Consider the following 24,992-nt stretch of genomic DNA (forward strand, 5'->3'; position numbering starts at 1 on the left):
CATGGAACTTAGTGGGATATAGATTATGTAATTAATGGGTGAAGCCAGGTTTGTCTGTCATTTTGCAATTTGCCATAGGATTTTAATTTGAACCAAATTTTTGCCAAATGCTGTTAGGTTGAGCAGAAATGTATGAGAATCACAGAATCCCTATAGTGCAGAAGGAGGCCATTAGGCCCATTGAGTCTGCACTAGCCCTTGGAAAGAACAACCAACTTAAGCCCATGCCTCTACCCTATCCCCGTAACCCGTAACCCCGCTTAATTCAGGTTGAGGGATAAATATAGGGCAAGACAGGAAATTCTCCTGCGCTTCTTCAAAATATTGCTATGGTATATTTTGTGTTCACCTGAGAACACATAGGAGACCATGGTTTAATGTCTCAAATTGAAGATACAATGAGATACCAGAGGACGACAAGTGCCTATCAAATTATAACCCAGCAACAGAGCACCTTCAGGAGGGGAGATTGCACTTGTCAGTGATCTCTACTGTTGATCACACCAGATCAATGGATAGATGTTTAATTAGCTCGGTGCCTGCACAATACAATATCACTGTGGATGTCCATATGCCCCAATGTTGCTAGAAATCCAGTCCCTAGTTGCCATCGATGAAGCGTTAACAGTTGTTCCCCCTTGACTTGTATGTTAGAGGACAGATCCTAAATTCATTTGAAAATTTGCTGTCTTATCTTTGAGGTCCAGGCCACTTTCCTGACCTCGGCACCCTTTAAGGGTGCACTTACACTCTGTTGGAGACCAGCAGGCCTCAAACACACACTAGATACCTTCTTAGCCAAGGAGCAGGAACACCAAAAATTGAAAGCTGCCGCTACCTTGGCTTTCTTGTCTTGTAAGGAGTTGGCAAAAGTTCCAACCCAACAACTCCAGCCTGATTTCCCTTTGACGCCACCCCACGCCGCCGGGATCCCCACTGGCGGGATCAAAGAATTCCGGCCCAAGGTCACAAAGACTGAAACAAATTGTTCGACCAACTAGAACCTGATCAGATGGTTTAAATATCTTTATGTAATGTCAGAAAATCCAAGAAAACTCAAAATAGAGCACAAAAAATTGTGAAACTGTATCAAATACACTTTTGTCATACCATCCCAAAAATGCCTTGACGTGACTGCTGAGGTGCTCTGAAACCATTCCTTTAAAATTGAGAAAGATATGTGCCGCATGCAAATAAACAAATTATATAGCATTATTCAGCCTATGAAAAGAATCCGCGATAGGATGAGGAATGATGTGTACAGATCTCCAGTTCCCTCCTGGGATAATGTGTCAGTGGTACAGTCCTCAGGTGACAGAGGAAATAATTTACCAATAGACATTTCATCAGTGTTTAACCTACAGGGACTGTGTGAGGTTCTGGATAAACACATACTCTATCATTGCACAGACAGGCAGATGAAATCACTATTGTCCACATCTTAGTCCTGTATTTTGTGACAAGCTCCCCATTGGATTCTGTCATAGTTTTCTTTCAAAATGAAAAAAAGATCCAATTATTCAACAAAAAAAGTTTATTTTTAAAGACGTTTATCTTCCTTTTGCAAATGTGGCTATTGGAGTCTGGTAAGATTGAATTGTCATAGTTTATTGTGCTTTGGAGCAGCTGTGAAAATGTAGATGAGTTTTTATATGTGAGCTTGTAATTACACAATCTGTCGCAATTTTAGCAGGCAACTGAGGTGTACCGTGTCTTTGAATTTTGAAACAAAGAGAATACATTTTCTTTTCTCAATCTCACGTACACGAATCCAATCACACAATTCCCTTTAGTCAGGAAAGATAATAATCATGCTTCTAGTTATGTCCCACTGTGTAATCTTGACTATTATGGTATCCTGATTACCCAGTTTCCTTTGTCCTTCTCACAGCTGGCTTGGGTGCTCCGGACAACCTCTGTTTGGAATAAGTAAACTAACTCAACCAATTGTCCTGGCATGAATTAATTTTTTTTAAATCCAATGCAGTGTGGATAGGGCTAGTCCTTAATCCATCTTCTTGCCTACTCCAAAAGGAGTTCACATTAAAATTGACTCCAATTCAGGGTCTTTATAGAAGTGACATTCAAAGTCCAAGCTGACAAGAACATGCACATGATTACACCTGATCCCAGGCTTGATCCTATGTTTGATCTTAACCAAAATTAGAAAATTGAAAAAATATTACAAGGTACCATACTGCTGGGTACAAAACAAGGCAACCATCTCTATTCTATTCAACAATTACACTTTTCAAAATAGTGCAAAGCTTTCAATAAAAATCTTTGCTTCAAAATTCAAGCACATAGTACACCTCAATTACTTGCTAACATCACTACAGATGGTATAATTATCACCTCACATATCAAAACCTATCTGTGTGCCACAACTGCAGCAAAGTACAATATCTATGACAATCCCACCTTCAAACTTTGCTATATTTAAAATAAACCTGGGTTTCAGTTAACTCTCATGCATGTGCTGCCCATGTCTGTGTCCAGCTTCTTTGTAAATCACAAATGGATGGGTCTGTGAGCTGATAGAAAACCGAAAGGGACCAGTGAGAGCTGTTGAACGTGCCATTGGAGTACATTAACTGTGTGCGCAGTAGATACCCCAAACTGTGAGCAAGCTGGTCGCAGTGGGCAGAGAACTTGGGTTATCCTTAATGGTTCTGCTCTTTGCTCTCAGTAACAATTTCTTGTTGTTGTTCCACTGCCTTCTCATGGAAGCATGAGTGTGAACAGTGGGCGAGCCATTTAATCAGAGAACCATAGAGATTTATAGAACAGAAGGAACCCATTCTATCTAATGTATGGATCAGTTGTTTGTAAGAACAATCTAAAAATGACCCCATGGTCTCAGTCTGTCCCCATAGCCTTGAAATTTCTGTTTTATGTATGTATCCATTTTATTTCTCAACAGCTGCAATGGAATCTGCCTGAACCACTATCTGTCAAAACCTTTCATGCTGTGTAAAGATATTTTTTATAAGCTCTGTCTTCTCTTAGTGATAATTTTAACTTGATCGTTTTGCTGCCTTCCCAACCAAAGGAAATAACTTCTCCTTTGTCACTCTGTGGAAATCCTTCTTTGTTTTTTTTTAAATCACAAGCAGTTATGAACCACAGCAGGAACTGGGAAGGTGGCAAGGGCAGGGCAGTAAGGTGCAAGAGTAGGAAGACGTGCAGGAGATGCCAGATGCAGGCCACAGTGAGGACAGAAAAGCTAAAAGGATAATTGGCAGGTCTCAGGATACTGTCGAGTACAGGATGTCATTGAAAAAGCTGGAGCTCAAGAGCCCAAAAGCAGAAGGCCAGGTGTTACGTTTTTTGGGGTTTTACTTTTACTTCACAGTAGGGATAAAGGATAACCAGATTGTCACATTGTAGATTACTTAACCAGTTGTCAGCGTTTATTGCAAAGTTGTTGCTTGGTTACAGTCAAAGATGGAAGAGAGGGAAAATCTCCCAAGTGCCTCTGATAATGTCACCACATAATCATGTGACATACTATACAGAAGAGCATTGGTTACATTACATATCATCCCTCCCCCTTTACATCTGTAATATATATACACACAAATCAGTACGAGAATCTTTTCAGTGGACGTCAGTTCCGCTTTGGCAGAATCCATCTTTCAGAAGTCTTCATTTCTCAGTAGTCTGTTCCATACTTGGCTCAGGCATATTATCTAATAAAGTTGGTTCTTCTTCAGCTTCTACAGATGCTATTGGTTCAACTGCTGTAGATCTAAAGTTGACTCAGCCGTAATTATTGGTCCAGGGCTTAGCTTTTCAGATACCAACTTCAGATACTGATATTTTCATTTTGAAGAGAGGATTTGATCGGTGTGTCTCCTCTAAACTCTCTTGTCATTGGTTTTCACCGTATAAGTAATATACCGTCTTTGCGAATATTGTGACAGGTACCCACTTCTCATTTGAATACTAAAAGGTAAAGTCACCATCAACCCAAATGACCACAGGCTGCTTTTCCCTTTGAGCGGGAGACCTGACTGGTGGTGATTTAACCTGAGGATCACCACACCTCAGGCGAGGGGCAATGTTGAGAAGGTGGAGTCTTCATGAATAACCTCAAACCATTGATAACTTGAAGATTAGTTTCTTGTTAAAACTCTTTCTCCCTGCTCAAAATATGTTGAATTTGAAATTTGTTCACGATGAGTAACTTGGTTTTGTTGTTTGCTGCCCCACAGTTTTAGGAGTGTCAGACGGTAAGAGCAAATAAAATTTGGTTCTCAACTTCCTTTTTAAAAACAATATTGTTGGTGAGTTTTGGGTTGTCATAGAGTCATAGATGTTTACAGTATGGATACAGGCCCTTCGGCTCAGCTTGTCCATGCCGCCCAGTTTCTATCACTAAACTAGTCCCACTTGCCCGCATTTGACCCATATCCCTGTCCATGTGACTGTCCAACTGCTTTTTAAAGGAACAGTAAGAAGTCTTACAACACCAGGTTAAAGTCCAACAGGCTTGTTTCAAACACGAGCTTTCGGAGCACGGCTCCTTCTTCACGGCTCCTTCTTCATTTTTAAAGGAAGAAAAAGTACCCGACTCTACCACTGCCTCTGGCAGCCCATTCCAGATGCTCACCACCCTCTGTGTGAAAATATTTCCCCTCTGGTCTCTTTTGTATCTCTCCCCTTTCTACTCCCTCTCGTTCTAGACTCCTCTACCTTTGGGAAAAGATGTCGACTATCTACCTTATCTATGCTCCTCATTATTTTACAGACATCTATAAGATCACCACTAAGCCTCCTACGCGCCAGGGAAAAAAGCCCCAGCCTATCCAGCCTCTCCTTATAACTCAGACCATCATGTCCTGGCAGCATTCTCATAAATCTCTTCTGCACTCTTTCGAGTTCAACAATACCCTTCCTATAATTGGGCGACCAGAACTGAACACCGTTTTCCATATATGGTCTTATTCTGACCAATAAAACCTCGCATGCTGAATGCCTTCTTCACCACCCTGTCCATGTGCAACTCCACCTTCAAGGAATTATGAACTGTACCTCTAGATCTCTTTGTTCTGTAACTCTCTCCAACTCCTTACCAATAACTGAGTAGGTCCTGCCCTGATTTGATCTACCAAAATGCATCACCTCACATTTATCCAAATTAAACTCCACCTGCTATTCATTGGCCCTGTGGCCCAATTGGTCAAGATCCTTTTGCAATCTTATGTGAACATCTTCACTATCCACGATGCCACCAGTCTTGGTCATCTGCAAACTTACTAACCATGCCTCCTACATCCTCATCCAAATCATTAATATATATAACAAATAACTGTGGACCCAGCAGTGATCCCTGAGGCACACCACTGGTCACAGGCCTCCAAAACAACCCTCCACAACCACCCTTTGGCTTCGGCCGGCAAGCCAATTTTGTATCCAATTGGCTACCTCACCCTGGATTCCGTGAGATTTAAACTATTGCAACAACCTACCATGCGGTTGCATGAGCAGTGTTCTTATAGGGAATGAGAAACGTATTTACTCTCTAAGCTAACGTTCCGTCATCCTTTGATGGCATTCTTCAATAACTGTACAAACCTCTCTTCCAATTAATTTGTGGGAGGATGATAAGGTGCTGTATTTATAGTTATCTGCCATTGTTTCGAAAGGAGTCCATGAATGTCTTTGACGTGAGCTGTGTCCCATTATCGCTAAATAGTTGTTCCAATTTGCCAAACAGTGCAAGTAAATCGTCCAGATGTTCGATTGTTTTTTCTGTAGTCATCGATTTCAGCGTCATTACATCAGACCATTTGGAATGTGCATCAATTAAGACAACAAACATATATCCTGCAATTGGTCCCGTGGAAAAAATATGTGCTGTTTGCTATAGTTGCTTTGGCCAATCCCAAGGGTGATGTGGTTGCAGAGGTGGAGGATTTCGTATCTACCACAAAACTGACATTGACCGACTCTTTCTCCAATCTGTGAGTCTAGTCCCGGCCGACAGAAATAACTCCTTGCAAACTCTTTCATGTGCACATCTCCTGGATGCCCTTCGAAGAGTTGATCCAGTATACGACTCCACATGCATCGAGGAATGATGTACCATTAATTCAAGTTCTCTTGTTCGGTACGGCTTGAATTCTGGATTCCTCCTCTGTTTATCCAGTGGTATACTTTTCAAGACTATGTCCATGATCTTCCCATCACAGGATAGAACCTCATGCCTCTTTGCACCTGAAATGCAGTAATAGGTATACTATCTACCTGGGAAAAGCACACATAGTTTACATAGCTCTCCTGTGATTCAGCTTTGTTCTGCATTGGTAAACACAATAGAGCATCAACATTCACATGTTGCTCCAATCTTCTGTATTTAATTTTGTAATAATGTGTTGATAAGATGAGGGACCATCTCTGAAAATGACCCGCAGCTAGGCACTTTGCATGGACCAAAATTTGTTATCAAAGGCCTGTGGTCTATCAACAAGGTAGAATATTTTCCATACAAGTAGCAATGAAATCGTCTGGCTCCAAATATTATAATCAAGGCTTCTTTCTCCATTTGAGCATAATTCTGTTCAGTGTTTGTCAACGTTGCCGATTCAAAACCTATTGGTCTTTTGTCTCCATTTGGCGTTATACGAAAGACAACTGCACCCATCACATAGGGTGGTGCATCGCATGCGAGTTGTTTTTTCAACCACGGGTCGACTTCTGGGCGAAATTCTCCTCTACCCAGCGGGGCGGGGGGTCCCGGCATAGCGGAGTGGCACCAACCACTCCAGCATCGGGCCTCCCCAAAGGTGCGGAATTCTCCGCATCTTTAGGGGCCAAGCCCTCACATTGAGGGGCTAGGCCATGCCGGAGCGGTTGGCACCACACCGACTGGCGCCCAAACCAACTCCAGCGGCCTTTGACGCCCGACGCCCAGCACCAGGGCTGGCCAAAAGGCCTTCGCCGGTTCGCACATGCGCCGGTGCGTCAGCTGCCGCTGACGTCACCACCGGCGCATGCGCGCTGGGGGATTCTCTTCCGCCTCCGCCATGGTGGAGGCCGTGGCGGTGGCGGAAGAAAAAGAGTGCCCCCACGGCACTGGCATGCCCGCCGATTGGTGGGCCCCGATCGCGGGCCTGGCCACCATGGGGGCACCCCCCGGGGTCTGATCGCCCCACGCCCCCCAGGTCCCCGGGGGCCCGCTCGCACCGCCGATCCCACCACCACCAGAGGTGGTTCAAACCACGGTGGGGGGAGAGGCCTCCCAGCGGCGGGACGTCGGCCCATCACAGGCTGGAGAATCGCCGCAGGGGCCTAGCCGATCGGCGGAGCTTGATTTCCCCCCTGCGGAGGGTCGGAGAATTTTGCCCCTGATTTCTGCAGTACATTTTTGATTTCAGAATATGTCACTTCGCAGTCTGTTGTCCAAGCCCATGGTTGATTCTGTTTACTCCCTTATTTCCCTTTCTTTTATCTTTGCTCTGACAATTTTGTTCCATGGATAAGTCATGGACCTGTGACTTTAATGCAGCCAATCTTTAAGGCAAAGAAGCAGCCTGTACACAGCCTTTAATTAAAACAAGCAGATTCCAGAAGGCTCTGCTGTTTCAGTCTGACATCAGTGATGACTCATTTGATTGACTTGGCTGGTGGCCAATGAATTGACCCAAATGTCTGTGCCCTGCCGGTGGCCAGTGGTGATTGGTCCTGGTCCCACTGACATATTTCTCACTGTCACAATGTGCTGTGATATCAGGAAACAGTGAATCCCGCCCCTGATGAATTCTCTCAAGAAATCCAGGATGGGATCACCATTCCCCGAAGCCAATATCGTAATCGGCGATCAGGCGGAGAATCCCTTCTAACAGCCAAATTGGGGGCGATGCCAGTTTAATGCTGGTTTTCTATCCTCCGCTCTCTCTGAAATGGCATAATCGCGTTGCGCGACACATACCATTGGAACGGTATTGGCGTGTCACCTGAAGCCCCTCCCCCGATGCTCTGCACCGATTGGCCGAGTTCCCGACCGCTGCGCACTTGCCCAGGATGTCATCACAGTTCAACATAATAATGTATGAAGTTGTTTTAATATGGTAGCGAGATTTGGTATTTCCATAGTAATTAAATATAAATAATAACAAATAATGTAGATGCTGGAATCTGAAACAAAAACTGAAAATACTAGACTATCTCAGCAGGTCTGACAGCATCTGTGGGGAGAAAAGGGAGCTAACATTACGAGTCTGGATGACTCTTTGACAAAGCTAGAGAGAACTGAAAAAGGAGTCAGATTACTTTTCTCTTCACAGATGCTGTCAGACCTGCAGGGAGTGTCCAGTATTTTCTGTTTTTGTTTCCATAGTAATTAATGAGTCCCAGAAAATATCCCAGTTGCGATACATTCTGCTGTTTTGGCACATCTAAAATCACTGTAATCTCCTTAGGTTCCCATGGAGCCTGTCCTGATCAATTGCATTGCCAAGACAGCTTATTGTAAAAATTCACATTTCTCTCTCTTGATGTGAAGGTTGTGCCTTTCAACGCACTCTAATGTGTCTTCTAAATTGTTTAGGTGCTCCTCTTCATTCCTGCCAGCAATTAAAATGTCATCCAAATACCCATGAAGGATTTGATCCATGGACGTTTGGAAGAGGGTTAGTGCAGACATTATTCTGAACAGTAGGCACTTGTACCTGAGCAGTGCTTTGCGTGTTACAGTAGTTAGAAGAGTTTATGATTCAGCTGTTACCTTCATCTGAAGGTATGCTTGGGACAACATCTATCTTACTGAACTTTGACCACCTGACAATCCAGCAAATTTGTCCTCTATTAATGGCAACGATATTGGTTGGCGCGCAACACTGGGTTAATGATCATTTTAAAGTCACCACAGGATCTACCGTGGGAAGCACATTCACATAATGGTTAGCACAGTTGCCTCACAGCTCCAGGCTCCCAGGCTCGATAACCAGCTTGGGTCACTGTCTGTGTGGAGTCTGCATGTTCTCCCCGTGTGTGCGTGTGTTTCCTCCGGGTGCTCCGGTTTCCTCCCACGGTCCAAAGATGTGCAGGTTAGGTGGATTGGCCATGCTAAATTGCCATTAGTGTCCAAAAAGGTTAAGTGGGGTTACTGGGTTACGGGGATAAGGGGAATGGGGTGGAGGCGTGGGGCATGGGTGGAGTGCTCTTTCCAAGGGCCGGTGTGGACTCGATGGGCTGAGTGGCCTCCTTTTGCACTGTAAATTCTAAAAAATTCTATCATTCTTACTGAGCCATCTGGCATGATAACTGGAACAATTGGGGTTTCCCAATCGTTTGCTTTCACACTCTTGATCACGTCATCTTTAATAAATTTGCCAAGTTCGACTTCAACTTTTGCTTGATAGCTTATGGCACAGTTTATGTCTCTTAGCATTTAGGGCGCTATCAAGTTGCATCTTAAGTCATACCTTGACTCCGGTTATTTCACCTAAAGTGTTTTCAAATATGTTATTCCACTTTTCTAAGAGTTTTTTTAATGTGTTCTTTCCATCTACCAACTGGCTCACAGCATGCCAATTTATTTTGATTTTGTTCAACCACGCTCTTCCGAAAGTGCAGGAAAATTTCATTTTTCCACATGTAATTATAATTTTTCAGATTGACTGTTCCCTTCAACTTTCACCAAGATATAACACCTCCACTGGAACCACCTCTTTCACGTCAGTTCTCAAGATTATATCGGACGGTTTTAATGGCATGTTCTTGAGCTTTTGTTGATATAATTTTTCAGAGATAAGAGATACAGTGGCTCCTGTGTCTACTTCCATTTTAATTTAGCTTCGGATAGATCCAAAATCTCCATGTATCACCTTGCATCGATAATACACTGAGTTTTAGTTCTTTGATCCCTGTAGACACCGTGGGTGGGATTCTTTGCTCCTGAGGTGTTGACGCTATCGTAAACACCGTCGCGTTTTACGACATCATCAACAGGCCCCCAGGATCAGTGATTCTCCGTCTCACAGCGGGCCAGCACGGCACTGGAGCGACTCACGCAGCTCCAGCTGCCGATACCGGCATCCAACAGGCGGCGCGGGTATGCGCGTGCGCACTGCGGCTGGCGCGAATTCGCGCATGCGCGTTACAACCGGCACAAACTCGTGCATGCGCGGCAGTTGTCTTCTCCACCCCGGCCCCGACACAACTTGGCAGAGAGCGACAGGGGCCTAGCGGGGACTAAAATAGGCCACCACCAGGGGAAGCCGGCCCGCCGATCGGTAGGCCCCGATTGCAGGCCAGGCCACGGTGGAAGCCCCTCTTCCAGGGTCGGATCCCCCCCCCCCCCCACCAGGCCGACCCCGCAGGATGAACGCCGAGGTCCTGCCGGGTAGGATCACACGTGCACGGTGCTGGTGGGACTAAGCCGATCCTGGTGGCCACTCAAGCCCAACGCACCGGTGACCGGAGAATTGGTGGACTGGCATCAGAGAGGCGTTGCGCAAATCGCACCCCCCCCCACCGAATCTCCACCCGACACGGGGTGGGAGAATCCCACCCCGTGTCTTCATGAGAATTTTCTTCTTTTTTTTAAATAATTTTTATTGAAAAATTTTGAAATTATACAGCAACAATGAGCCATAATAAAATACCAAAAATAACAATAATATTAGCAATCATAAACATTCGCCCCACCTCCATGAACAACACAGCATATTAACAACAACGCAAATTAACACAATATTAAGTTACATAATAGAAACTGCAATAAGGAACACCCCCCTTACCTGCTGCCATCGTTTATAGAACCCTTGTATTGATCCTCTCAGGGCAAATTTGACTCTTTCCAATTTTATAAATCCCGCCATGTCACTGATCCAGGTCTCCTCACTTGGGGGCCTCGCATCCTTCCACTGCAGCAAGATCATTCGTCGGGCTACTAGGGACGCAAAGGCCAGGACACCGGCCTCTTTCGCCTCCTGCACTCCCGGCTCTACCGCAACTCCAAAAATCGCGAGTCCCCACCCTGGTTTGACCCTGGATCCAACCACCCTCGACACCGTCCCCGCCACCCCCTTCCAGAATTCTTCCAGTGCTGGGCATGCCCAGAACATATGGGCGTGGTTCGCTGGACTCCCCGAACATCTGGTACACCTGTCCTCACCCCCAAAGAACCTACTCATCCTAGTCCAGGACATGTGGGCCCGGTGCAGCACCTTAAATTGGATGAGACTAAGCCTCGCACATGAGGAGGAAGAGTTAACTCTCTCCAAGGCATCCGCCAAAGTCCCGTCCTCTATCTGCTCCCCGGGTTTCTCCTCCCATTTAGCCTTCAGCTCCTCCACTGATGGCTCCTCCACCTCCTGCATTACCTTATAGATGTCAGACACCTTCCCCTCTCCGACCCACACCCCCGAGAGCACTCTGTCCATCGTCCCCCGCGAGGGCAGCAAAGGGAATCCCTCTACCATTTGCCTAGCAAATGCCTTTACCTGCAAGTATCTGAACATGTTCCCTTGGGGAAGCCCAAATTTATCTTCCAGTTCCCCCAGGCCCGCAAACCTCCCGCCAATAAACAGGTCCCTCAATTTACTGATGCCCACCCTTTGCCACCCCCTAAATCCCCCATCCCTGTTCCCCGGGATGAACCGATGGTTGCCACCCAGTGGAGCCTCCATCGAGCCCCCTGTTTCCCCCCTATGCCGTCTCCACTGTCCCCAGATTCTTAGGGTCGCCTCCACCACCGGGCTCGTGGTAAACCTCTTAGGGGAGAATGGCGCTGTTACCATGGCACCCAGGCTCGTACCTCTACATGACACCATCTCCATTCTTTTCCACGCCGCCCCTCCCCCCTCCATCACCCATTTACGCACCATTAACACATTGGCCGCCCAATAGTACCCCAAAAGGTTGGGCAGCGCCAGCCCACCTCTATCCCTCCCTCGCTACAGGAAAACCCTCTTCACTCTCGGAGTCCCATGTGCCCATACAAAGCTCAAAATGCTGCTAGTCACTCTCCTAAAGAAGGCCCTGGGGATAAAGATGGGCAGGCATTGAAAGATGAACAAGAACCTCGGAAGCACCGTCATTTTGTCGGACTGTACCCTCCCCGCCAACGACAATGGCAGCATGTCCCACCTCTTGAACTCCTCCTCCATCTGATCTACAAGTCTGGCGAAATTATGTTTGTGAAGAGTTCCCCAGTCCCTGGCCACCTGCACCCCAGATACCTAAAGCTCTCCCCTGCCTGCCTAAGCGGGAGCCTACCAATTCCTTCCTCCTGGTCTCCAGGGTGCACCACAAACACCTCACTCTTGCCTAAATTTAGTTTATAACCTGAAAAGGTCCCAAACTCAGCTAGCAGCTCCATCACCCCCGGCATCCCTCCCACCGGGTCTGCCACATACAGTAACAGGTCATCGGCATACAACGACACCCTATGTTCCTCCCCACCTCACACCAAACCTCTCCACCTCTCTGAATCCCTCAACGCCATCACCAACGGCTCGATTGGCAGTGCAAACAACAAGGGGGACAGGGGGCAACCCTGCCTGGTCCCTCGGTAAAGCCGGAAGTACTCCGACCTCCTCCCATTCGTGGCCACGCACGTCATCGGGGCCTGATATAGCAGCCTTACCCATCTAATAAACCCTTCACCAAATCCAAACCTCCCCAACACCCCCCATAAGTACCCCCACTCCACTCTATCGAAGGCCTTCTCCGCATCCAGCGCCACCACTATCTCTGCCTCCCCTCAATCGCCGGCATCATGATGGCATTCAACAATCTCCGCACATTCGTGTTCAGCTGCCTTCTCTTCACAAAACCTGTCTGGTCCTCGTGTACAACCCCTGGCACACAGTCCTCTATCCTGGTGGCCAGGATTTTTGCCAGCACCTTGGCATCTACGTTGAGGAGAGATATGGGCCTGTATGAACCACACTGCTGGGGGTCCTTGTCCCTCTTTAAATTTAACGAGATCAGCGCCCGCGACATCGTTGGGGGCAAAGTCCCCCCTTCCCACGCTTCATTAAGTGTCCGCACCAGCAAGGGGCCCACTAGGTCCACAAACATTTTATAAAATTCCACCGGGAACCCATCCGGCCCCAGTGCCTTCCCTGACTGCATCTGCCCGATCCCCTTAACTAGCTCCTCCAGCTCAATCGGCGCACCCAACCCCTCCACCTGCACCTCCTGCACCTTCGGGAAAGAAAGCCCGTCGAGGAACCTCTCCATTCCCCTCCTCTCCCCCGTTGGCTCCGACCGGTACCGTTCCCCGTAAAAGTCCTTGAAGACCTCATTCACCTCTACCCACTTCCACACCACATTCCCACTCTTGTCCCTCACTCCAGCAATTTCCTTAGCCGCATCCCGCTTGCGGAGCTGATGAGCCAGCATCCTACTCGCCTTTTCACCATGTTCGTACACTGCCCCTTGTGCCTTCCTCCACTGTGCCTCCGCCTTTCTAGTGGTCAGCAAATCAAATTTAGCCTGCAGGCTGCGCCTCTCCCCCAACAGTCCCTCCTCTGGTGCCTCTGCGTACCTCCTGTCTACCTCCAGCATCTTTCCCACCAGTTTATCCCTCTCACTCCTCTCGCTCCTCTCCCTGTGTGCCCGGATGGATATCAGCTCCCCACGAATCACTGCCTTCAGGGCTTCCCAGACCACCCCCACCTGAACCTCCCCCGTATCATTCACCTCGAGGTACCCCTCAATACTTTCCCGGACCCTCCTACACACCTCCTCTTCCGCCAACAACCCCACATCCAACCGCCACAATGGGCACTGGTCCCGCACCTCCCCCATCTCCAACTCTATCCAATGCAGAGCGTGGTCGGAGATTGCAATGGCCGAATGCTCGGCCTCCTCCACTCTCGGAATCAGTCCCCTACTCACCACGAAGAAGTCTATCCGAGAATAGACCCTATGTACGTGGGAAAAGAAAGAGTACTCCCGTGCCCTCGGCCTCACAAACCTCCATGGATCCACCCCACCCATCTGGTCCATAAACCCTCTCAGTACCTTGGCCGCCGCCGGCCTCCTACCCGTCCTAGAGCTGGACCGATCCAGTGAAGGATCCAACACCGTATTGAAGTCCCCCCCCCCCATGATCAGACCTCCCGCCTCCAGATCCGGGACCCGTCCCAACATACGCCTCATAAAGCCCGCATCATCCCAATTTGGGGCATACACACTAGCAAGTACCACCTTCTCTCCTTGTAGCCTGCCCCTAACCATAACATACCTACCCCCCTTATCCGCCACCACCTCCGATGCCTCAAACGACACATTTTCCCCCACCAGAATCGCCACTCCCCGGTTCTTCACATCCAACCCAGAGTGGAAAACCTGCCCCACCCATCCCTTCCTCAGACGGACCTGGTCCGCCACCTTCAGGTGGGTCTCCTGAAGCATTGCCACATCTGCCTTTAGCCCCTTCAGATGAGCAAGTACCCTCGACCGCTTCACCGGCCCATTCAATCCTCTCGCATTCCAGGTGACCAACCGAATCAGAGGGCGTCCCGCCCCCCTCCCCCGTCGACTAGCCATAGCCCGTCGACTGCCCGCCCCAGGCCAGCACCCTCTGCCCGACCCAGTCCCCACAGCGACAACACCTCACCTTTGTCCCCCCCAGCCCCTACCAGCTCCTTCCTGACCCTACCAGCAGCAACCCGATATTCCCCTTTCCCCCCCTCCCTTCCCCCCAGACTAGGAACCCTCCTAGCCGCGAACCGTCCTCCAGTGTACTTCCGTGGGTCAGCTAACTTCTGCTGACCCCGGAAACTCCCGCCAATAACCCGACCCCTCCCAAAGTGGGATCATCCCCTAATCTATCCCTCCTCCAGGCACTGCTCCAGCGCGGGGGAGAACCAGTTAAGGCCCCGCCTCCCCCCGTCATCGTCTCCACCCCCCAGCCCCGCAGCGCGGGAAACCTGAGGAAAGCCCGCGCTTTCGCACTGCCCCACCACACCCTTCTGACGCATCTCCCAAATACCAGCCCCACTCCATACCCCAACCCGACATAGAATACAACAAACCCCCCCAACCCTCCCCGCAAGATACAAAACTCAAACAATGCCCCACAGCAAACAAAACAGAACAACACCCCCATAAATAACCATATCAAAATTGCAAAAGTACAAAAAAAGAGAACACAGCAACAGCAGAATCCAGTAATAAAATATTACAACTGACACCGCAACACCGCGACCCCTAGTTCAAGTCCAGTTTCTCCGTCCGCACAAAGGCCTACGCCTCCTCCGGGGAATCGAAATAATAATGTCGGTCCGAATAAGTTACCCACAGACGCGCAGGCTGCAACATTCCGAAATTTATCTTTTTCTTGTAAAGCACCTCTTTCGTCCGATTAAACCCGGACCGCCGCTTAGCCACTTCGGCACTCCAATCCTGGTAGATCCGTACTACCCCATTCTCCCACTTGCTGCTCTTCACCTTCTTGGCCCAGCGCAGCACACACTCCCGATCACTGAACCGGTGGAACCTCACCAGCACCGCACGCGGGGGTTCATTCTCCTTAGGCCTCCTGGCCAGTACTCTGTGTGCTCCCTCAAGCTCCAAGGGCAGATGGAAAGACCCGGCCCCCACTAGCAAGTTCAGCATCGTAGCCACGTAGGTTGTCAGGTCCGACCCCTCCAGCCCCTCCGCAAGGCCCAGGATCTGCAGATTTTTCCGCCTCATGCGGTGATCAAGCTCCTCGAAGCGTTCCTGCCACTTCTTGTGGAGTGCCTCGTGCCCCTCCACCTTACTCACGAGGACCACGGCCTCCTCCTCTCGTTCAGTGGCCTGCGTCTGCAACTCCTTGATGGCAGCATCCTGGGTCGTCTGAATCTCCGAGAGCCTTCTGTTCGTTTCCTGCAGAGAGCTCAGTACCTCAGCCTTGAAGTCTGCAAAACAGGAGAGCAGGAGAGCAGCTTGTTGCTCCAGGGCCCACTGCTTCCACTCCTCTGGAGCTCCGCCGGCCGCCATCTTGGATTCCTTCCCCCGTCTTTTCTGGGGAGCTGCTGCCGTTTTTTCCCCCTTTCCACTCCGAGTTCGAGTCATGGACTGCGGGGAAAGTCGATCATCACACCTTCTCCCACCGGGAGACGTCGAAAAATTTCCGTTTTGGGCTCTAAAAAGAGCCGAAAAGTCTGTTTAAAACGGGAGCTCCCAAATGTGTGGCTTCCTACGTCATCGCCGCCACCGGAAGCCCTTCTTGAGAATTTTCAATGTCTTCAGTCATTCTATAGACTCTTTTTGTGGATTTGGGTGCATTCTTGCCATTAAACATCTTCAAGGTTTGAAGATTTTGTCTGTTCCAGCATGCCTTTGTTATGTGACCTTTCTTGCCACAATTACAACATTTATTTTTTCAACACCAATATTCCTGCCCTATGCATGTTTGCATATGAAAAATGAAATGAAATGAAAATCGCTTATTGTCACGAGTAGGCTTCAATGAAGTTACTGTGAAAAGCCCCTAGTCGCCACATTCCGGCGCCTGTCCGGGAGAGAACCTCTTTTTGCAGTGTTCGTCTTGCTTATTTTGGCACCAGCCCCAATTTGGGAAGCTTCTTTAACAGCCAAATGCATAGACACTGATATTTAAATAGCAAGTTTGAGTGTGAGAGAAATTTCTGGCAGCAATCGTTTCTGGATTGTCTCATTTCTCAATCTGCACACAAGTCTGTCTCACAGCGTGTCCTCAAGGGTCAATCCAATCACAATTCTTGGCTAGCCTCCATAGTACAGCTACAAATTATGAAATATTTTCACCCTCTTCTTACCCATGTTGATCTGCTATGATTAAAAATTTGTGCGAGAAGCATTCTGCAAGGGTCTCAGTCAATTCCTCATCAGGATGGACAAGACTTTGTAATTTGTTAAAGTTTTCCATCCTTTTACACTCAAGACAGTTGCTACTTTGATTTCATTTGGTATCCTGTTTGAAGTAAGGTAGTACTAGAATCTCTCTTCATAGGAACGCCATGATTCTCCTTTCTCACCGAATGGCTCCATGGCGCCACCTTGTCCCACTACTGTAGTCACCTGCTCTTAAATTGCAGTACTTTCTTTAACTTTTCCTCCCCTCTAATTTCTTTCCCTTCCAATTTAATTTGTATGATTTCTTTTGTTGTTTCTTCAAAGATTTTCGTGGCTGGACTGTGGCTTTAAGAAAACAAATTCTTCGTGAACACTGATCTGTTTTAAATTCAGAAAATTTCAGCTGTAATTCTGCTTAATCTTGGTTACTAATGTGTTATTTTTCCTTTTTATGCAGTTGCTTTTCCCAAAGGCAAGTCTCCCTCCCTCTGAGTTTGATGATCAAACGAAGCAGCCCTCCAGTGCAAAAGCATGCCGTGGTTTTCTTATAGCCTTACTTTCTGGCTTTCTCTTTTTCAATGGATTTTTTCTTCTCTGAGCCCAAGTGTGCAAATCACCTGGCACAACATAGAATCACAGAATGCCTAGAGTGCAGAACAAGGTCATTGGGCACATCGAGTCTGCACCAATTCTCCAAAAGAGCAGCCTACCCAGGCCCACATCCCTGCCCCATCCCCTCCTAACCTTTGGACAATAAGGGGCAATTTATCATGGCCAATCCACCTCACCTGCACGTCTTTGGACGGTGGGAGGAAACTGGAGCACCCGGAGGAAACCCACGCAGACGGGGGGTGGATGTACAAACTCCACACAGACAGTTACCCAAGATCATGATCGAAACCAGGTTCCTGGTACTGTGAGGCAGCAGGGCCAGCCACAGTTTCACGATGCTGCCCCTCGATGCTCTGGCTAAAAAATGTTCTTTTTTCCCGTCTCCGACTCTCTGAGGGCCATGGTCTCGGAGAAAAAATTTAAGAAGTCCTTTTTCTAAAAAAAAAAATTTAGAGTACCCAATTTATTTTTTCCAATTAATTGGCCAATCCACCTACAATGCACATTTTTGGGTTGTGGGGGGCGAAACCCACGCAAACGCGGGGAGAATGTTCAAACTCCACACGGACAGTGACCTAGAGACGGGATCGAACCTGGGACCTCGGCACCATGAGGCAGCAGGGCAATTAAGAATAGTCCTGAGTGCTGCCTATCACTTCTAAAATTAACATGCACTCTTTTTGCAATGCTAAAACCCCATTCCCAATGCTCAGTTTTCCTACTGCAGAGTCTTTATTCGTATGGCTGTGGTGCACTCTAATAAAATTATCATTCACTGACAAAGAAACTAAGAGACACTGGGGTTCTGGCAAGAATCCACTGATTTCAGTTAGTTTCCCTGCAGCAAATAAATGAGGCTGCAGTGAACTGTGGACATCATAAACTGGATAGGAAATGGTTTAATTCCCAGTGCGACTAGTGGAGCAGCTACTGGTGCCAAGAAAGTCAGGTAGGGTTAAAACAACAACAACATTACCAGCAACATTACCACAGTCTCCACCCAGGTCTTTTACTTCAACATGGCAGCATTTTAGCTGCTGAATTATACATGATACATGAGCTGATGATCTGCTTCTGCACAGGTTTATGAGTCCACCCTTTTGCTCACCATGAGTAATGCCATGACGAATCTACTGGTCTCTATCGAAAATAAACATTGAAATGAAACCTTACGCTTTCCAATTTTTTGAATGGAGAGCTTGATTACTTCAGAGTTAAAATGGAATTCTCAAGGTTGTGCCATACGTCCCCTAACAAATCAGGGGACAGCAACTCAATCTGACATTTGATTTGGTTCCCAATGTGGAGATGAGGTCTGAAGCTTTCCTGCTGATGAATGGCTGGTGTTCTGTCCAAGTGAAAAGGATACTGAAACTCTCAGGCTTGTCTGCAGATGACAAGCATAATGAATTTTACCAAATTCTGCTCTGAGGTACCAAACAAAGGGAAGTATTAGCAATTGATAAATTCAGTTGATGCCGTAGAAGCTGCTCTTTGAGATTTAGCTCAAGGCTATATTGTCAAACCGTGTGAGAGGGCCTCCCATCGCGGCTGATGCCTGACATGAATGCTTGCTCAGTGCTGCTGATGGATGAAAAGGGAATTTAGTCTTCAACAAAAATGCTAACACAAGAATGAAACACAGTTTTTGACATACAAGGTCAAAGCAATATTTATCAATGGCAATGGTAAATGGCAAGGGCAGCTAAGTTTTGTTTTATGCTATGAACAAGGTGTAAAAGAATACGAGTTACTAAAGCCAGCCCTGGAGCTCAAGGAACCCTCCATGGTCTTTGGAGACCCATCTTAAACTCATGTCACCATGTACCACAGGAAGATTAATTTACTGCAGACTGCTCTGAAATGGAAAGACAAAGGTTCCTTTAACTATTGATCTGCAAAAACAATGAACGGAAATAATCAAATATTCAAATAGAACAACTTTTACATTTCCAAAACTAAAACTATTCCAAGTTCTAAACCATGCAGCAGCCAAGGCAATCTGGGTATTGATGAGCCAAAAAGGATGCCTACTATCTGACAGAATGCTCTATATGTCCCAATCAGAGATAATATGAAAATGTTTAAAAATTGTCACATTTCTGGCAGCACGGTGGCGCAGCGGTTAGCACTGCTGCCTCACGGCGCCGAGGTCCCAGGTTCGATCCTGGCTCTGGGTCACTGTCAGTGCAGAGTTTTCACATTCTCCCCGTGTCTGCGTGGGTTTCGACCCCACAACCCAAAGATGTGCAGGGTAGGTGGATTGGCCACGCTGAATTGCTTAATTGGAAAAAATGAATTGGGTGCTTTAAATTTTTTTTTTAATTGTCACGTTTCTGTAGATACACATTAAACTGAGAATTAATGATCAGTACAGATTGCTTTTCTGACTGAGTCAAAATTCAAGCCCATTCATGGTCAACATGGTCTCTTGATTCTTGGATTACAAAAGTCAGAGGTTAAAAGGACTTGCAGTAAATCAGCCTTGCCTTATTGGTCATATTTATCCTAGTTTTTATCACTTTTCTCTCATTGCTTTCCCAATATTTTATTATTCTTCAATTTTGATTTCTTTGGCTGGAATTTTACACCAGCTCCCTCCCTCACCTCCCAACCCCCACTCCCCCCCCCCCCCCCCCCCCCCCAGTGGGAGGTGTGAACTGAGGTGGGACAATGGGGAAAAGGCTGGGGGAGGGGCTGTGCCTGTCGCTTTCACACCTCTGTTAGTATTTTACCAGTGTAGCAGAGTAGCTGGAAGCTGGCTTATCTGCCCCTTCAGTCAGTTGAGGACTTTAAGTGGCGATCAGGGTCACTTTCTGTCACTGCTGGTACTTTGGAAGTGGTAGGGCATTTCACCACCTGGGGAAGCTGCCCAGTGAATCCTGGTTTGAGATGAGGGGGGTGGTTGGACATCACCTCTGATTGGCCACCCCATGGCCTATGGCGGATATCCTCCCCTTCAGAAAGCAGTAGGAGCTGGCTCCAATGGTAGACCACTCCCGCTTTCATGAGTGATACTCCCACCCCTTACCATATCACCAGCAATCCATGACCTCACCTAACTTCTTTCTGTGCGTGCTCCATTTTCGTCAGTCCAGGGATGGACCATCGCTCTAGGTGTCACGGCTAGGACTAACCTGGCAGCCTTCTGACTACCAAACAACTCTCAGACATCCTGCCTTAGGGTGGAGGAAGCCATGATGTCAAGTAATTAATTGCCTAAACCATGTAAAGCAGAGGTTTGGTTTCCAGGGCTGGCAGAGATGGATTCAGGCCCAACTTTCCAGCTGGTGGGTGGGCCCACCACCTCAGTGTGAAATCACGGCCTTTGTCTTTGTTTAATTTTCTATTTATCTTCTCATTGATATACACTTTCCTCCTTTTTCATTTCGCACTCTTCATACACTTCAGGAGTCTGTTCCTTGTCAAATTAATTCAAGGTAGTGGTGTAGGTGACATTGTGTAATGTGATGAAAAAAACCTTATTGTTAACACATCATTGGCTATTCACATCCTCTTAAAATAGTTAGGCAGCATGCCTAAGCATCTGTTGCCCAACTGCAGAACCGTGTCCCTTGACACCAGGCTTAATTCAAATTAGTTCAACTTCAGTAAAATAAGAATGAACGGATTCTCTTATTTAGAGTTGATCTAATCATTGTCCTTTTCATAACAGAAAATAAAACAAGGTGAGGTAAAGTAATGAAGCAACATCAATCAGGTAAAGGTGTCAACCAGTCAAATCGACTAAATATGTGCACGATTCCTGTCAAAGGATTTCTGTACTGTAAAGAATTACGAGGTAAATTTTCAATGACATATGACTTGTGAGTCAAACTTCAGTTTTTGGACCAAAATGTGAATAAGAATGCCAAGTGCCAAGTGATATTTTAATGATTTACCCAAACTGGTGGAGATCTTTAACTTTCTGACCTGCAGAGAATTGGCCATAAGAAATATATATTCCGACACAATACCTTGAGACTAACAAAGTAAAATGTGAAATTTACTTTTTAAAGTTTCAAGTCCATCTCAACTCATCACTTCATTCAATGTACCAATATCCTACCCTCTTCAGTTTTAGCATGTTGCTCATTGATGGACAATATGGGACAATTGCTATTGTCTTTAGCACGTCCTGGGACTGTGTTTTCACACCAAATGTAGGTTGGAAGGGAGATGGGCTCCCGGGTAAAATGGCAGTGATGCCATGCAGCCGAAGGCCCTGCCTCCATTTCTGTCCTCCCTGTTTTTTTTCCGGCAAGGGACAGCGGAGGTCTCTGTATGTGCCCACGCCCCTAAAAAAAAATTAAACTAGTTAAGGGCTTATTTAAAAAACAAAATCGGCAACCTCTCTGGATTTTCCTGGGGGCCAGCGTCTGAATCAGACGCAGGCAGGTGAAGGATCACATTGGAGCTGAATCATAGAAGTGAGTGAAGTTTAAGAAATGTACGTGTTCAGGCTTTTTGTAGTTTTAAGATCTTATCGCTTTGCAGGTCAGGGGAGGAATCAGAATCAAGAACTTTGTCAGTTCAGGAGGCCCTCACCCTCTTGGCATTGCGTGGACATTGAGGCAGGAAGCAAGGCTGTTTGGATCCCACCTGAGTGCTAGCAAGTGTCAACTGAAAATGGGTGTTGCATGCTTGGAAATTGAAGACAACGAAGATGAGAAGCAGCAGCCAGCACATGGAGGACAGAACGGCAGGCATCAGGAGGCCAGAGAACAGGGATGAGGGTCACAAAGGAGAAAGAGGCATTAACTGGATCACAGGATCCTCAGGCAGAGGTGAAGATACATGGAGATAACTGAGAATTAATGCCAAATGAGGCTGAAATCCTCGAGGCAGACGGTCATCTGTGTCCTCCACAGCGTGAACCTCAGCAGCATCTCGCAAGTGATGAGGCACATTGGTGCATCACAGATCCCTTTTTGCAAAGACAGCACATCAGAATCGTAACTGATGGGGCATTGCAGTCTCAGAAGGCATTGGATCCAGTGTCTGAACAGTCAGGGGTGCCCTCCAACACACTCCTTCAAGGGCCTCAGTCATTATGGTGGTATTCTGCCCTCCCTATAGCATGACTCTCCAGAGAGGTATGGACCTTAAGGATGGTGAGGCCCTGGAATGGGACAACTCATCAGGATAGGAACAGGAGGTAAGAGGAGAGGAGGGACTGAAGGCAGATGTAGATGGCTTTGAACAGAGAGAGGCCCATGCTGCATGGTGAGGTAGCCTCCTCCAGCCACCCTTCAGGAACGGGCTTTCAAGACAAGCATTGCTAAAATTACTCCTTAATTTTCAAAGATGTGCAGGTTAAGTGGATCAGCCATGATCAATACTCAGAGTTACAGAATAGAGCGGGGTGTGGGTCTAGTTAAGGTGCTCATTTGGTGGGTCGGTGCAGACTCAATGGGTCAAATGGTTTCCTTCTGCACTGTAGGGATTCTATGGATTCTATGGAATAGATGCCAGTTCTCTGGTTCTATGACATCTCGCTTAATCCCTATGGTGCAGTGGCAGAATTTGGCACTAACTTTCACACTCAGGACAACAAGCAACCTCAGTGATGACTGCCTTGGGTATTTGCAACTTGCCTCCATTTCTACCCCACTAGTGTTAATTGGACTAGAAACCCATCTCCATTTCAATTAAGGGCTTTCTCCTGCAAAAATTATAAATTAAGTCAGTTTCCCATTCGATGCAGGTTCCTGACACAACATGTAACCCAGCTCATGCTTCCCGCCTCTGTGATGAAAATGGTGTTGATTGTTAAATTTTCAACTGTGGTCACCTGATATAATACACTGGCGACTTTTAGTAACAGCAAAGAGGGTTTATTAACAATAGGCAAAGATAATGATGTACAGGCTCAGAGCAGGTCTTCCAAGGTGAAACATATGATACTAACAGTTTGGCACCACAAGATGTCTGAGCAGTTGAGGCCCAACCTAACCCGCAGGGACAAGCTCACCTGCGAAGCTGGAGTAATACTTTGAGGGTCTTGAATTATCGTACCACCCCCAGCAAGAATTACATAGTGCCCATCCAACAGATATGGTGGAGTCTCCTGGACCGGTGTCCTCTGCAGAAAACAAGACAACCTCAATGATAGAGGAGTCAGATCAGGAACTCAGGCACTCCAAAGGACTCGAGGCTCCCCGGACAGACTGACTTTGTGATGGACTCTTTCCCCTTATGTCTCTTGATCTTTTCACATTGTAAAAGATTTGTACATAGATTGTTTTGTAAAATGTAATTAAGGGACTTAAGGGGTGAGGGATGTGGTACTGTGGCCTCTTTAAAGGAGAATCGGCGTGCCAGCCGCGCCAACCATGCCGGCGCCGATTGCAACGCTTCTCCGCACTGCGGAGAATTGCGGCGACGCGCTGATTCTCCAACCCAGCGGGGGATCAGAGAATTCCGCCCCAGCTTCTTGGGGTATTGGCATTGGCGCCTGCCTTTTTGGCAAGGGGAGTCGACTCAATGCATCCGCATTGGACATTTGGGACCTGGTGTATGTTGGAAAGTGTAGTGATGTCCTGCTGGAACACTGGCAGAGGCAATTGGGCGTATTGACTTTTCTTCTCGTAAGAGTCCCAACAATAGCTTGTGCTCACTTATTATTATAAAGCGCTACCCATGGGCATATTAGTGGAACTTTGTAACGCCACGAATAACGGCAAGTCTCCTTTTCAATTTGGGCGTATTTTCTCTCAGCTTCTGAGAGAGTCCTGGAGGCAAAGGCCTTTCTGCCATTTTATGGGATAGAACTGCCCCTATCCAATATGGCAATGCATCGCAAGTTTGGACAATTTGTTGGGTTAAAATGGACGAGATGATTGCAAAGCTTGCCCAGGTGGAAGGCTTCTTCTTGTTGCTCATTCCAGTCCCAATGCTGGTGCTTTCTCAACAGCAGGTGTCGTGGCATTAATGTTGTGGCTAGGGTTGGGGATGAACCTACCATAATAGTTCATCATCCCCAGGAAAGACTCCAACTCGGCTATGTTCCTGGGCACTGGGAGCTCTTGTATGGCTCTAACTTTTTTTTTGAGTGTAGCCTGTAGCATCCATTCTCAACCAAGTACATTCCTTCTGTAGCCTGGAAGGTGCATTGCTCATGTTTAAGGTGGACAGTTGCATCTCGGAATTTTTAAATGACTTTTCCCAAGCTTTACATCTGCTCTTCATGTGTAGTTCCAGTTACTAATACATCATCTAGGTAGACCATCACTTGAGGGATACCCTGAAGTGGGTTCTCCATGGTGCAATGAAATATAGCGCAGGCTGAGTGAAATGCTGAAAAGTAGTCTAGTGTATTGGAATAAGCCCTTATGTGTGTTGATCATGGTGAATTTTTGTGACTCTTCATAATAATAATAGTAATAATAATAATCTTTATTGTCACAAGTAGGCTTACATTAACACTGCAATGAAGTTACTGTGACAATCCCCGAGTTGCCACATTCCGGTGCCTGTTCGGGTACACAGAGGGAAAATTCCGAATGTCCAAATTACCCAATAGCACATCCTTCGGGATTTGTGAGAGGAAACCAGAGCACCCGGAGGAAACCCACGCAGACAAGGGGAGAATG

At 47.1% G+C, this 24,992-nt stretch overlaps 1 protein-coding gene across 2 annotated transcripts in view; it reads right to left on the reverse strand.

Annotated features, from left to right (window-relative positions):
* Window positions 1–24,992, reverse strand: part of LOC119978592 (chemokine-like protein TAFA-5) — a 616,915-nt gene that overhangs the window by 32,327 nt on the left and 559,596 nt on the right. The gene's annotated exons all lie outside the window — the stretch shown is intronic.

The sequence above is a fragment of the Scyliorhinus canicula genome, chromosome 15, assembly GCF_902713615.1.
Source record: "Scyliorhinus canicula chromosome 15, sScyCan1.1, whole genome shotgun sequence".
NCBI classification, from domain to species: domain Eukaryota; kingdom Metazoa; phylum Chordata; class Chondrichthyes; order Carcharhiniformes; family Scyliorhinidae; genus Scyliorhinus; species Scyliorhinus canicula.